Below are 12903 nucleotides of genomic sequence, written 5' to 3'. Positions count from 1 at the left end.
GTAAGCTGGCCGTGCAGAGTTAGACCAAAGGTCATTCTAGCTTGATGTGCAGTCTCTGTCAGTGGCCAATAATGGATGCTTAGGGTAGACTATAAGAAATGAGTCATGTAAGAATGATCCAACTGTTTTCTGCAGCTAATGATTTAGAGACGTCTTGAAATAGGAGTGTCATCCAAATCACTGTGTTTAATGGCATCTTCAAAACAGAAGTGGAAAATAAATACTTTTGCTTCTTATGTGTTCTGCAACACTCAGAGCTTACAGATAGGTCAATAGTCATATCCAGTGTAATAATAAAAAGTTGTATAGAAACAGGTAACCATATACACCTGTCTCTTGTCAGCCTCATCCCTGCTATTGTTTTCCATGTGTGTCTTATTGTCTTTCTCTACATCACATTGGCCAAAACCTACAAGACCAGATATTAATTTGGGGGTCATCAACTAACAACTTCAAAATTACTGGCCTTCCCATCTTTTCTGAAAACAAGACTTCCTAAAGGAGAGTTTTAAGTCAGATATGAAGACTAAACAAGTGCTTTGAAAAGCTCGATCTGAATGTTCAATCTAACTTTAGATTGTTAAATTCTTAAGCCAGGAACCATGGATAACAACTAAAACCACATTATTTCATTTTGAGTGCTTTACTGAGGGCAAAGTCCTGTGTTAATAATGGATGAGTTAGCTGGTCAGGTCTTGGTGCCCTGTTTTCTATGGTAACTCAGAATGCTGCAGTGTGTTCTCTCCTGGACTTTTGTTTATATGACTTAAAAATAGCATCAACCTTCACCAGATAAAGCCTTAAAAAAGGGATTGTCTAGAAAGATGGGGAGGAAGAAGGAGAAATGTGGGGAAATTATCAACAACTTTGCAAAATTGACTTTCCTCATCTCTAGTTTTATAGTGGATGTACCTATCCAATTAAAAAAAATACTGTTTATTGGGTTTTTAATTAAACCTTTAGACTACTTTAGATTACTGCATTTTGCTTATCTGTGCCTAATAAAATTTGAGATTCTGAAACACAATTCTGTGACAAGTTGAATTTGTCATTACAGAAACAAAATGTGACTTGAGCATGTTTAACTCTCACATAATAATAAGATGTATAGTTTAATAGCATTTTTACCTTCTATAAAGTGCACAGAGTGGAAAGGTGCTAGACAAAAATGATTTTAAGCATGTTGCATTTTGTAAGTCTACCTCAGATTTAAAAAAAAAATTATTGTAAATCCTTGATCTACTTTCTATTCAATTTAGTCTTCTCAGATCCCATTGAAACAAATATATCAAGCCCATAATGAAAACAGTTCTCTTAAATGCAGGGTCATCTCAAATAATTTTACTTAATTTGTTTCCTAAAGATGCTGAGTACCCACAAACCTGCAAGGGACTCATAAGAAAAATCTTATAAGACTTTTCTCATAGGAAGTGAATAAGAAAAATGAATATTTAACACTCTCCCGAAAACATAAATAATACACAGATAATGCGTCTGTGTCTAGGATGAAGTAATTTTACAGTAAAATTACTGAAGTAATTTTTAAATGGGGTTACTATCAGTGCATGGCATCAGAGAAAAGAAAGGGAAAATATGAAATTGAATGGAATATGAATATGGAATGTCCGATGATTCATACTGGAAGTTAGTCAACAGATTGGTATTAATATATTAGTCTCGCCAAAGTTACCCTAGGGTCTTAAATTACCACAAAGACTGGGGACCTCTTTTTTAATGAATGACCCATACACTCTATATTCTATGTGTTAAAGCTGCTCTACCATCATATCTTACACCAAATAAACACTTCTGTAGGTGGAAAAACTACTTGTGCAAAGATAAATGTAATGATTCTGAAACAAAGAAGGATCATTCAGATTATCGTCCAGTCATCTGCTGTTTAATAGGTGAGGAGTTACCGTTTTCACAGTTGGGAAGGAATTAGAATGGCAGTCCTTGCAGATTGATCTTTGCTCTTCTTTGCAAACCATAATGTTGGGAGGCCTTCCCTCCTTAAAGGTTGCTTTTGAGAAACCGTTTGAATTTGTTCAGCTACAGGGAGCAGGTCAGAAAATAATACTCAGAGTTACTTTCTTGGGTTTTGTAACTATTAGGTCCAGCATTGTTAGGGGACACAAATCTATGAGTTGCCTGTTTACCACATTCAGAAGTTGCCATATGACTACAGTAAATGTGGAAATGAAGAGCAGCCCTGGACAGGTCAGGTGAGTATGTGCAGTGATTCTTCCACAGCAGATTCATAGTGCATGTGCTGCAGTGTTACTCTGCAGGTAGTTAGATTAGTTTTGTGGTGCATGTGTGAGAGTTTTTGCAGTCTTGGGGAAAACTGATGTCCCATACGTCTCCTGTGCAAAGTGGGGAGTTTGACCATGTAATACAGGATGACAGGAAGCCCTGCATTTTACAAGTCCTACATAATATAGTTACATTATATTTCTTGTGCGATTAACCAGCACTGCAGAACAGTTTTCATTTGGGAGCCTGTAGTAGTCCAAGGACTACTGCTGAAGCATCTGTGAAAAAGTAGTTTGGAAAGGTAAGCCTGATGTTAGAAGGCTTAAATTCGCCATACAGGGATTAGCACCTATGCTGGAAAACATAAAAGTTCCTCAAATCCAAGAAGATTGAAAACCACTGCTATAAAGGTTCTCATCCTGCTTGTGGTCTTAGCTGTCTCCACCTGAAACTGAAATAGTGTTAATCTGCCAGGGGCTAATGAAGCATGAGCTATAYGATATCAAGAAAATTTCCATTTCACAGTGCATGATCTGCCATGGACTCATTCTGAAATGAGTAAGGAGGAATAGCCACATTCTATTAAGTTCTCCCACATGAAAGCCACAGAAGATAAGTTAGTGTTCATCCATGACTGATAATAAGGGGAATTCATTTCAGAACAAAGGCTTGGGATTTTTTCCTTTTGTCAATGGACAGAAGTTTAAAAATAAAATGCAAAGGAAGGTTAGCAGTATGTAAACCAAAAACATGGGAGACCCCCACAAGGGTTGGAAAAAGCTTAGTGAATCATGTCTGTATCAATCAGCTAGTTTGACAGTCTTAAACATCTCCCCCAAGGTTTTTAGATGTATCTTTCAATCTGAAGTTCTAGGAATAACCTCCTGCCTTGACTTACTGAAGTCCTAATTGTTACGATACGTGCACATCACTTGTGGCAGTAGAGCGCACCAAAATATGCTCCCATTAGATTTCCAAGAACTTGCAGGATTAGATGTGGAATCAAACATTTCCTATTATATTAAAAGAGGGAATTGTGGTGGAAGTGGCTGTGATTTAGAAGTGGTGGGAAAAATGCTGTCAGATGTCATGTTTCACATTCATAACAGCTTGTAAACAGGAAGTCTCTCTGCTTGAGCTTCTCAGGCATGGCAGCTACTAAATAAAGACAGACTCTAAAACTGTTATGTGCTCTGCAGGTATCCATCTTTATTTGGGTATCTCACTTGCAGTTCAAAGAACTGGTAGCCAATCTGTTTAAATATCAGTTAGGAAAAATGTCAAACCACAGCAAACCCTAATCAGGGGTTCAAGATGTCTAATGTGAGATAACAATACTTTTGGTTTTATCTAGAGAAATGTTGTATTAACCATGAATGAAGCTCAAATGTTCCCAGATCAGTTCTCATTGTGCTGGCTAGGATGGCAAATGTCACATAGAAATAATACTTTAATACTTAAAYAGAAACTGTATTCGCTCCCCAAAGAAAGAACTCTGCCTTACTATTTTTTTCCATTAATGACTGTAGCTGTCCAACTGGTTTTCAACTTCCAAAAGGCATTCTAGGCAAAAAGCGCTATATAAACGTATATGATAGTGCTGTAGGAAGACTTCTCAATTAAGTAGTCAAAACCTCTGCAAGTTCCTAAATGAAGAGTAGGTCCTGTCATTTATTTGATCTCCTCTCCATTCCTGCTCCAGGAGTGTTAGATATGCTGCTATAAAAAGAATTTATGTGGCTGGCAAGTTGCACTAAGTGCACGCAGAATCAGCTTTCAGGTTTTGTGTCTTTTTTCTTTTCTTTTTTTTTTTAAGTAATTTTTAACCCTCCCCTCCTCCCCCATACTTCATCAATAACCTTCCATTGGCAAAATACAGGTACACTAAACCGGTGATACATACCTCCAACTGGAGGCGTCCTGAAAGAATGAATCAAAGGAGTAGATTCTTCAGTCTGTTGGCAAATTGATGGGCATATCAAGTCTGATTCCTGGTGGTGAAGTTTTAGTGTTAAAATGTCCAGCCATTAAAAACTTTCTGCCAACTCTGATCTGGGAGTTTGAGTAAGGAGGGAAATGCAGAGGAAAGAGAAGAGAGACAGAAAACAGAGAGAGGAAAGGTGGATTTAAGAGAAACATAAGGAAAGGAGGCTCCAGGGACCTTATTTCTTATCAATGAATGAAGAATATGATGGTCATTCACCAAAAATGTAAAATGTAACCATTCAGCTACTGCAGAAAGCTTGAATTTTCACAGTCTACTGCCTTGTTCCATTTAACAGTGTGTGAGCTGGGTCTGCTGAATTCTACTTACAGCACTGAAGGATTGACCATGTCTAGCTAGTGCACGCTTTGGATGTGACTCTTTAATTTTCCCTATATATGATAAATGGTATTTGAAGAACATTAACTAAAACTTGCAAAATAATATGTGCTAAACACACCTACTTTTCCTACAGCTGATAACTTCAGAAGTTTGTGTACTCCATAGCCTCCTTGGAGAAGGGCTTGCATGTCTGGGAGCTTGTTGTCTGTCTTTTTCCAGAGCAGTTGGTCCATCTCCTTCCCCAGAAGGGAAGGTGACTCTCATAAAGCCAACCTTATTCTGTGTGACTTTTGGCAACTTGATTCATGCTTGCTATGATCAGTTTAACAGGATAAAAATTCAGACCCAGCACAAAATAGGGACCTGCAGTGGGTGTCTCAAGGCTTTCTCTTAAATTTAGGATATAATAATTGCAGTTGGAGAAAAGCATATTAAAAAAATAGAAAGTAAAAAAAAAAAACCCAAACAAAAAAACACCCTACAGCCGGTGATAAATGGACTGATATCTCATCTGCTCTCCAAATGCATCCTAAATGTTTTCAGGAAGGACAGTTCTAAATATGAAGCTGCTTGCACTTGAAAAATATATGTATTGTTTAACCAGCTGGACATACCCTTCCTTATTTTGGTCTGTATTTAGAGTTTTTTCCCCCTTTTTTTGGACAAGTGCTTTAACAAGATATAAAGCATGATGAATATTGTGTTCAGCCATCGCAGAAGAAGAGGAAGCAAATAAAACTGCTGCAGAGAACCTGATGTTTTCTGGGAATCGTATGAAATGGTTTCCAGAAAATCACCCCAACAATACCACAAATTACATCCAAACCATCGTCATTAAGCTGGTGTGGCATTTTTATTTTATTGCTGTTTTAATATTGGAAAATAGAGCTTTGTGACATTTTGAAGAAAATTGTAAAATTGAATTTACTTTTTTTTCTCTTTGTGGTTGCATTAATAGGAAAAACATTGGAGGTACAGTACTCTTAGTACTCTTGAGGGAATTACACTGAAAAAAAATTCATGCTAAATAAACTATTGTACCTGTTGTATTCTTCCCTTTCTCCACTGAGAAACATCAGGCTTCTTTCTCTGATTTTCCCCTATTCCCATCCTCCTCACCCTTGACCTTGGTTCTCAAAGTAGTCCTAATGGCTATCAAATTTTACAGTTTTCTTGGGTACAAGCATCTTGAAAACATCATGACAACTTGAAAGCTATAAAAAGTGCATTGTGTGTTACTCTTTGATTCATTAGATAGATTAGACATATCCAAGGTCACAGCATCTAAAGAGTAAACATTTATGAGTCTAAGAATAAAATATCTCAGAGGAACCAGATGTAACAAATGATAAATTTTAATTGTTTTCTGTTGTAGAAAAAGTATCTTAATGAAGCCTTCCATGGGGAAAGGGATTTTCAGAAATGGACTTCACTGTGAGATGGAGGTGAAGGTTTTGTTTGGAAAAGAAAAATCTGAATGCGTCAGAGTTTCTTTTTATGTCAATATTTTCTTCATAAAATTTGACTTAGATGCCAAATCCTGCTATGACAAAGCTCACAGGGGGGAGCAGAATTTCAGCAGATCAGGTTGAGCAGAACTGATAACATTTTTCCAGTTGATTCTTCATACACCTGGCTGGGTCAACTCTTGAAGATTTTAAAAGGCAAAGCACCTAATGACTTCAAATAATTCTGAACATGTGGAAATTTGCTAATGCTAAACTCCTCCTGAGAACTTTTTCATTTTAGTATTCTTGCTCTGGTTGAATGCTTTCTAAAGAGATCTGAAGTTTTGACAAATAAGGCCAGCACTTAACCAAAACAGTCTTTCACCTTTTTTTCTTTCAGCTTTTCTTCTGGCCTTTAGATTTAAAGCTGGCTCCCCTACTTATAGGAAAGTGCAACTTGATATGAGGAATACAGATGTATTAAATGGCTCGGGTTATCCAGTGTGTGCATAACTGCTGGAAGTATATTAAATGTAGAATGTGCCAAAGAAAAACAATATATATAAATATGCCCATGTTGTTTTTGTTTATTTTAATGGCTTTTACAGCCCCCAAATCCAGTCATTAAAGTTCAGCGATAACGAGTAAGATGTGATCTGATTATGATCCAAGATTTGATCTTGATTCTGTTCTTGTCATTGTTGCACATTACTTCATTTCTGCCTGTTTCCTTAAAAGTAAAGTAAGGGTGTTGATGCTACACTGCTTCTTGTTCTGAATTTGGAAGTAGGAACAAGAAATTTGAATTCTAATTGCAGCTCTGACATGTCTTTACTGTGTGTCCCAGGAAACAGGTTTTCTGGGCTCCATGCAGCCAGTGGCAAAAATGTCTCTTGATTTTTGTAGGGTTGGGACTTTACCTCAGAGCATTTCATCTTTGGACATTACAAGGCTACTTCTTTCCCAAGCATCTGAGAACAAGGTTGCATAAAACTTTGCGGTGGGGTAGACAGCTCTTTTCATGCTACAGCTCTATTCTTAATTGTGTAGGATTTGGGACCTGGGATGGGGCTTTTCTTCTTCTGTATTATTTGTGGAAATGAGGATGCTTCATTGGTCCAGGGATGAATAGTGACCAAAGCTCAGTTATGAATCAGTGAAAATTCTTGAAGGCCTTTTAAGAGAGTCCATAAAAGTGCAAAGTATTCCCACATGGAATATGTGTTCCAGCATTTTGCAATGTCCATTGCTGCATACCAGTTCTGGATAAACAGGCAACATGCTACAATTGGAAAGCTGTAGTATAACTTCTCTGAGCACAACAAGACAGAAAATACAGAGTTCTGCAAGTGGTATCCTTTGTCTCTATAGATAAAACAAGGGCTAGTAGCAACCTCTCATGGAGCAGGAAGGTAAAACATTGTTCCTTTGCTGGCAAGTCTCTAAAGATGACAATGTTATTTACTGTCTCAATAATACATCTAGGTGGTGTTTTGTTTAAAGCAGCTAGATAAGTAAAGATAAACTTTGAAATATTTTTCTCTTCAGATACTGCATAAATATGTGGGTTTTTCCATCAAGATGACGCTTGCAAAGAATTTACTCTATATTTTTCAAACTACTTTATGAGTCAGACTCCTTTAGGAAATGTCCCATGTCTGTGAAAGATACCTGTATGCTAAGTTTTGTTCATGGTTCTCTAATTTAGAAGAAATTGATGTGGGCAGACAGCTTCCTTTGGCTATTTATTTTAAAATGTTCAAGCACATAAATTATTCCTTTCAAAGTCAATTGTAATTTGTGTTTACTAAATTAATTCCAGATCCTTCCCTTATATCAGTAGTCTAGAAAGATTTTAAACAAACACAAATTTTACCCAGTCCTACCCCTATTTTGAAGATCTACCATTGCATCATGAGTACTGGGGTCTGTGGCCTTGACAGTGGCCGAGACAGAGGTCGTGCCAATGCCCACTTTCCCGTTTTATGTAGAAATCTTTGGAATTCAGCACTAAGAGTTGCGTGCGGCCCCRTGGCTTTAATGGCTCAGCTATTTTTCTCTTGTGTGTTAATAGCCATAAGGCTTGTGTGACAATTTAGCTGTGACACTGAAAAAAATCATCAACTCCATGCAGACGTTTCCTTTGATTTCAGTAGTTTTGCAGATAATGATCTATAGCTGTGCTGACAAATAACTTTTGCTATAAGTGTTCTAATCATTTTTGGACATTCAAGAACTTAATGAATGGCAGCTGGTATAATGAAGAATGGGAATGGATTTTGCTGGAGGTAGGTTCTGTGCTTCCCTAGAATAAAGTCTGAGCCTTCTTCCAGCTAAGATTGTTAGTGCTTGGAAAAGATATTGGCACTCAGTAAATTTCATAGCGCTAGGTTGAAACCGTTTAGACAAAATGGGAACTAGCATTTTCCTCACTCTGTTTTACAGTTTGTTTTGGATTTTGGACACTAGTTATTGCATAGTGTTGTGTCTTCTCTGGTGAAATAGGAAGCAGAATTACTGTGATACTGGAAGCAGAAGAGATTGGTTCTTGTATTTTGAACTTTTCTTAGTCAAGCTGTATGTGCTCCTTGAAGAGCTGCTTCTCTGGAGGATGCTAAATCACAGTGTCTTTGTGAGATCCCTGAGAGGGCGATCCCTTCCATACAAAATACACAAAGGAAACATATTTCTGGGCTTGTGCGAGTCTTGCCTATATTAATGAAAGAAGAGTCAACCCCAGTCTGTGTAAGGAAGATACAGGTCCTAACAGACTACGAAGAATTAGGTCACTTAAAGAAGACAGCTTCAAATTTTCTTCCCTTAACTCAAATATGGTGATTGAAAGTTACAGAGTTTCCTTGCGGGAACAAATGCTAGGATTTTCTAAACTAACTGTCTATTTTTTTAAAAAAAGTTCTTTGATTCTAATATAATAACTTCAGTCTCATGCAGGATGTACTCTTCAAGTAACACCACTGTTCACTGAAGACTAAAAGAGCAGTGCATGGCAGCGCTAGGTTCCCTATGGTTGTTGAGAGAGAGTTATTTCTGAACTGTAACAAAAAGATTCACCTCTGCTTTCCAGAAGGTGTTATAATGTCAATATCTAAACTTCTTTCACCTTGAGAAACAGCTGAATCCGTGCACTTACTAGCACACCCAAGGAAGCAGCTTCTTTTTCTCCGTTTTTTTCTGATAATTTTTCTTTTAAAATTTTGGAAACAAACAGTGGCTTTTGGAGAATTCCCAAACAATTCCAGAGAGAGAGATGATCAAAACTAGCTCACCAAAGCTGAGTATGTGCTTGTATACCTCCAGCTCTGGTCTTGGGAGTTGCTGTCTCACTTGAGCACAGCAAGCCCAGATAGGTGCTTAGCAGACTATGTCATTATTATAAATGGCCTTCTTAATCATTTTGGTGCTTTTAGTTATTTTCCCAGGGCTCCTGTGATTGCTGCCATTATAATACTATGTGAAATTAATTCCTCTTAAAGAGGAAATTGCAGTACCTTTTTAAGGGGACTTACTCTGGCATTATCTTCATTAGACATCCCAACAGTTGCCTGTCTGCACAGCAGGAATTAGCTGGAGTAAATAATTTACTGTAAATATTTTTCCAGCATAGAGGTGGATTACAATAAATCCTACTAATACAAGGTTGCACATACCTGCATCCAGCGCAGCAATTTATTGGATTGATGGCAATGTTTCTTTGTTTCTCATTTCATTTCTGTGTTGCAGCAATTTCTTCAGCGTAAATGGCAAGATTAAGTGATTAACACTAAAAATGTTAAAGATAGTTGAAGCTACACAATTTGTGGAAAAAGTTAACTTTCTGAGTTAGAGCTGTTTGGAGTCAAGAGTTTGATTAAGACCTAGTTCTATCCATTGCAGAAAAAAATAGTAATAGGATATGACATTACCAAAGCAAGTAAATATACCTGGCCACTGGGAATTTTGAGTTTTACAATAGATAAAATTAAGAGGACGCCTACAGGTTTTATATATTTGAATGTGCTCCTTTTGTTTTTATTGATCTATTAAGCTTCCTATGAAAGCCCTATCCTGCCAGGTCACCTGTAATGTTCTGCCTGTAAATTACACTTGCTCGGCACTGTCAGTGATGCATTCTTTAAGCAATGTCCTCAACCAGGTATATGAGGAGAGAAGATGGAGTGGTGTTCTCATGCATTGCAGGCACATTGTGTGCATTTCTCTTGGTGCAACTGGGGTTTGAAACAAGTCCAACCTTTGGACTTTGCAGGCTTTGTGCATTTTTTTTCAGAAAATGTTTTAAATTCACCAGTATTACCCCCTAGTGTTTTACCAGCAGTACTGGAGATAGAAATTTTGGTCAGCCTACTGGGTGAGGTCTCTTGAATAGCAAGGTGTTTTTGGAGGGGGCAGAAACAGCAAAAACCCGCAACGTGGCTCTTAAGAATAGGTAGAATGTTTGGCTCCTCTCCTGGTTTTGTACAGCTCTTGGGGTAAAAAGGGGAGAAATAATCCTCTAATCTTCTGGCAAAAGTTATTTAAGGCAACTTGAACTCCTTGAGAGAAAGAGATGAAAAAAATCTGTGCCTTTTGTTAATTTTTCTGGTTTATGCATCTGTTAGATTACCCTTGCTGGAAGTCATGTATTTGCATTACATTAGCATCTAGTGCTTCTAATCTCAGTACAACTTTTGAGAAATAAGAACTGTATAAAGGACAACCACTCAAAAGACTTTGTGTTTCTTTGATTTGTCCCTTATGAAGGCTGTCCTGTCTCTTAATTTAATGAATAGTCCTATTTGATTCATTTGTTGTCTGAAAAGGGGGAACGAATTGGCCAGCCCTTTGCAGTGTGACACTGAGTAACATCACAGCTGATTAAACTTGCTTCTGAATTCCTTGTTCTGAAGAAACTCAGTCCTAGACAAAAGCTAAGAACAAAGCTTAAAAGGAAGTTATCATTTTTTTTCCTATGACTGTTGTGAAGCACACATACAACATCAAAATCATGTTATATGCTCTTTGTTTTTTGACTCAGCCTGTTGTATCATATTACTGTAGGTATCTATTTTTTGTCCTTGTAGCCTAAGAATTATAGAAAGTTTCTGGAAATATTCGTGAATGGTTATGTAAACTTCAAATGTTTGCTAAGTAGAGATGTCTAGAACACACTGGAAATGTGCACCCAGSATCACTAGAATATAAATAACAGAGAGCTTCCTCTCTGGGGCTTTGTAATATCATATTGGAGGTGTGTTTGGAATACACCCAATAAGTAGTAATTGATTTAGTCGTTATTTTTTTCAGGAAAAATCACAGATGTAGCTTTTTGCTGCCATATTGGACTCCTGAAGATAGAGCACCTCCACAGAATGTGCTAATTTAGCACTTGTACAACTGATGGATGGAAATCTTTAGTAAAGGATGGGAACGTTCTAAAACAGGGCTGTGGTCAAAAGACTAGGAAGTTTACATATTAGCAGCAAGTGTTTATGTTAGAAGGATCCCCTCTCCAACTTCTCTTTTCCACTGTTTTTGTTGTACTGAATGCTGAGTTACAGAAAAGTTAACCAGTTTTGCTAATAAAGCCAAATTAATAATTCTGGTTTTGAGTTGCTGGGGAGGTTGTAGAAGGAGGGCTTCAGAGCTGTGGGATGGAAGTTGAAGGAGACATGGGCTCTGAGTTTACAATGGGATTATGGAAGAGTTTCAGGATAGTCCTGAGGGGGAAGGCTTGCAAAAACACTTGCAGGGAGCTTGCTCTTCTTGCTCCAGCAGCTTGAAGAACCACTCAAGAGGACTCCGCCAAGAGGGAAAACCCAGCCAGATTCAAGCCAAGGGTCAGAAGTGCTGAGAGCAGTGAATGACTAAGTATGAGCTGTATTTTCGGCAGAGTCCTTGGTTTTCCCAAACTGCCTTGCTGTTTTGGGATTGTGTCTGGGTATGATCTCAGGTAGCAATGCTTGTCCTGTAGTACTTTTAAAAGTAAAAGAGCCTAAATGTCTATGTGAACCTAATACAGAAATATTTCAACTACTCCTGTAATGGAGGACACATTTGAAATGTATATCCAAAATAGCTCTAACATACCAACAGATGATTTTCTAAGAAGACGACTTTTTCCCATAAATTTATCATGGACTGTGTAACTTAGGGACAGTAACTGCAGATTTTGTTCTAGCACACAGCAGATGGAGGGCTGATAGATTTATATGTCTTGATATGAGACTGGTTTTATAATTATTTTTGTATTTTTAGTTGGTTGAGAAGTGCATTTCTGAATGGTTCACAGCAGTGACTGTGATGATGACATTCCATCAATAAGTCAAGATACAATCTGTAAAAAGAAGAAAGTTTACACTTTCTGGAATGAGTGAAAAAGTGTTTTCTGTATGAGACAGGAAGTCCACAATAGAGTTGTCTGCATTTGAGGCAGAATGCCTATCTCTTGTTATTCGTGGTAGCCTTTCAGATGTATATCAGTGTACCAAAAAAAAAAAAAATTAAAACGTAATTCTGGTGTACCTTCTAAGAATAAAACTATGAACAAATTTTTTGTTATTGCTATACATGAGGTAATCTAGAAAATGATAATAGGGCTTATTTAGAGGGGGACAAAACTGCCCCATAATGTTATCAACAGTGTATTCAAAGAGCTCAGTTGACTGTGACAGTTAATTCAGAGATGGTGTTTTTCAAGATCCATTGCACAGAAAACAGCCTTACATATTGTCAACAATATATTAGATCTTCCTTCATCTGAGACACTTTTGATGTGGTTAAAGAAGGCATACTTTTATTTTATTATTATATATCATTATATATATGTATTATTATATATTATATTATTATATWGCCGTATTAATAGCGACACATTTC

The 12903-nt window shown here is 37.3% G+C and overlaps 1 protein-coding gene across 1 annotated transcript in view; it reads left to right on the top strand.

Moving 5' to 3' along the window:
• Window positions 1-12903, top strand: part of SCUBE1 (signal peptide, CUB domain and EGF like domain containing 1) — a 219319-nt gene that overhangs the window by 16551 nt on the left and 189865 nt on the right. The window lies entirely within an intron of this gene.

This window comes from Apteryx rowi, unplaced genomic scaffold (genome assembly GCF_003343035.1).
Source record: "Apteryx rowi isolate R43461 unplaced genomic scaffold, aptRow1 scaffold_263, whole genome shotgun sequence".
NCBI lineage: Eukaryota > Metazoa > Chordata > Aves > Apterygiformes > Apterygidae > Apteryx > Apteryx rowi.
This window is presented reverse-complemented; position numbering and strand designations above follow the sequence as displayed.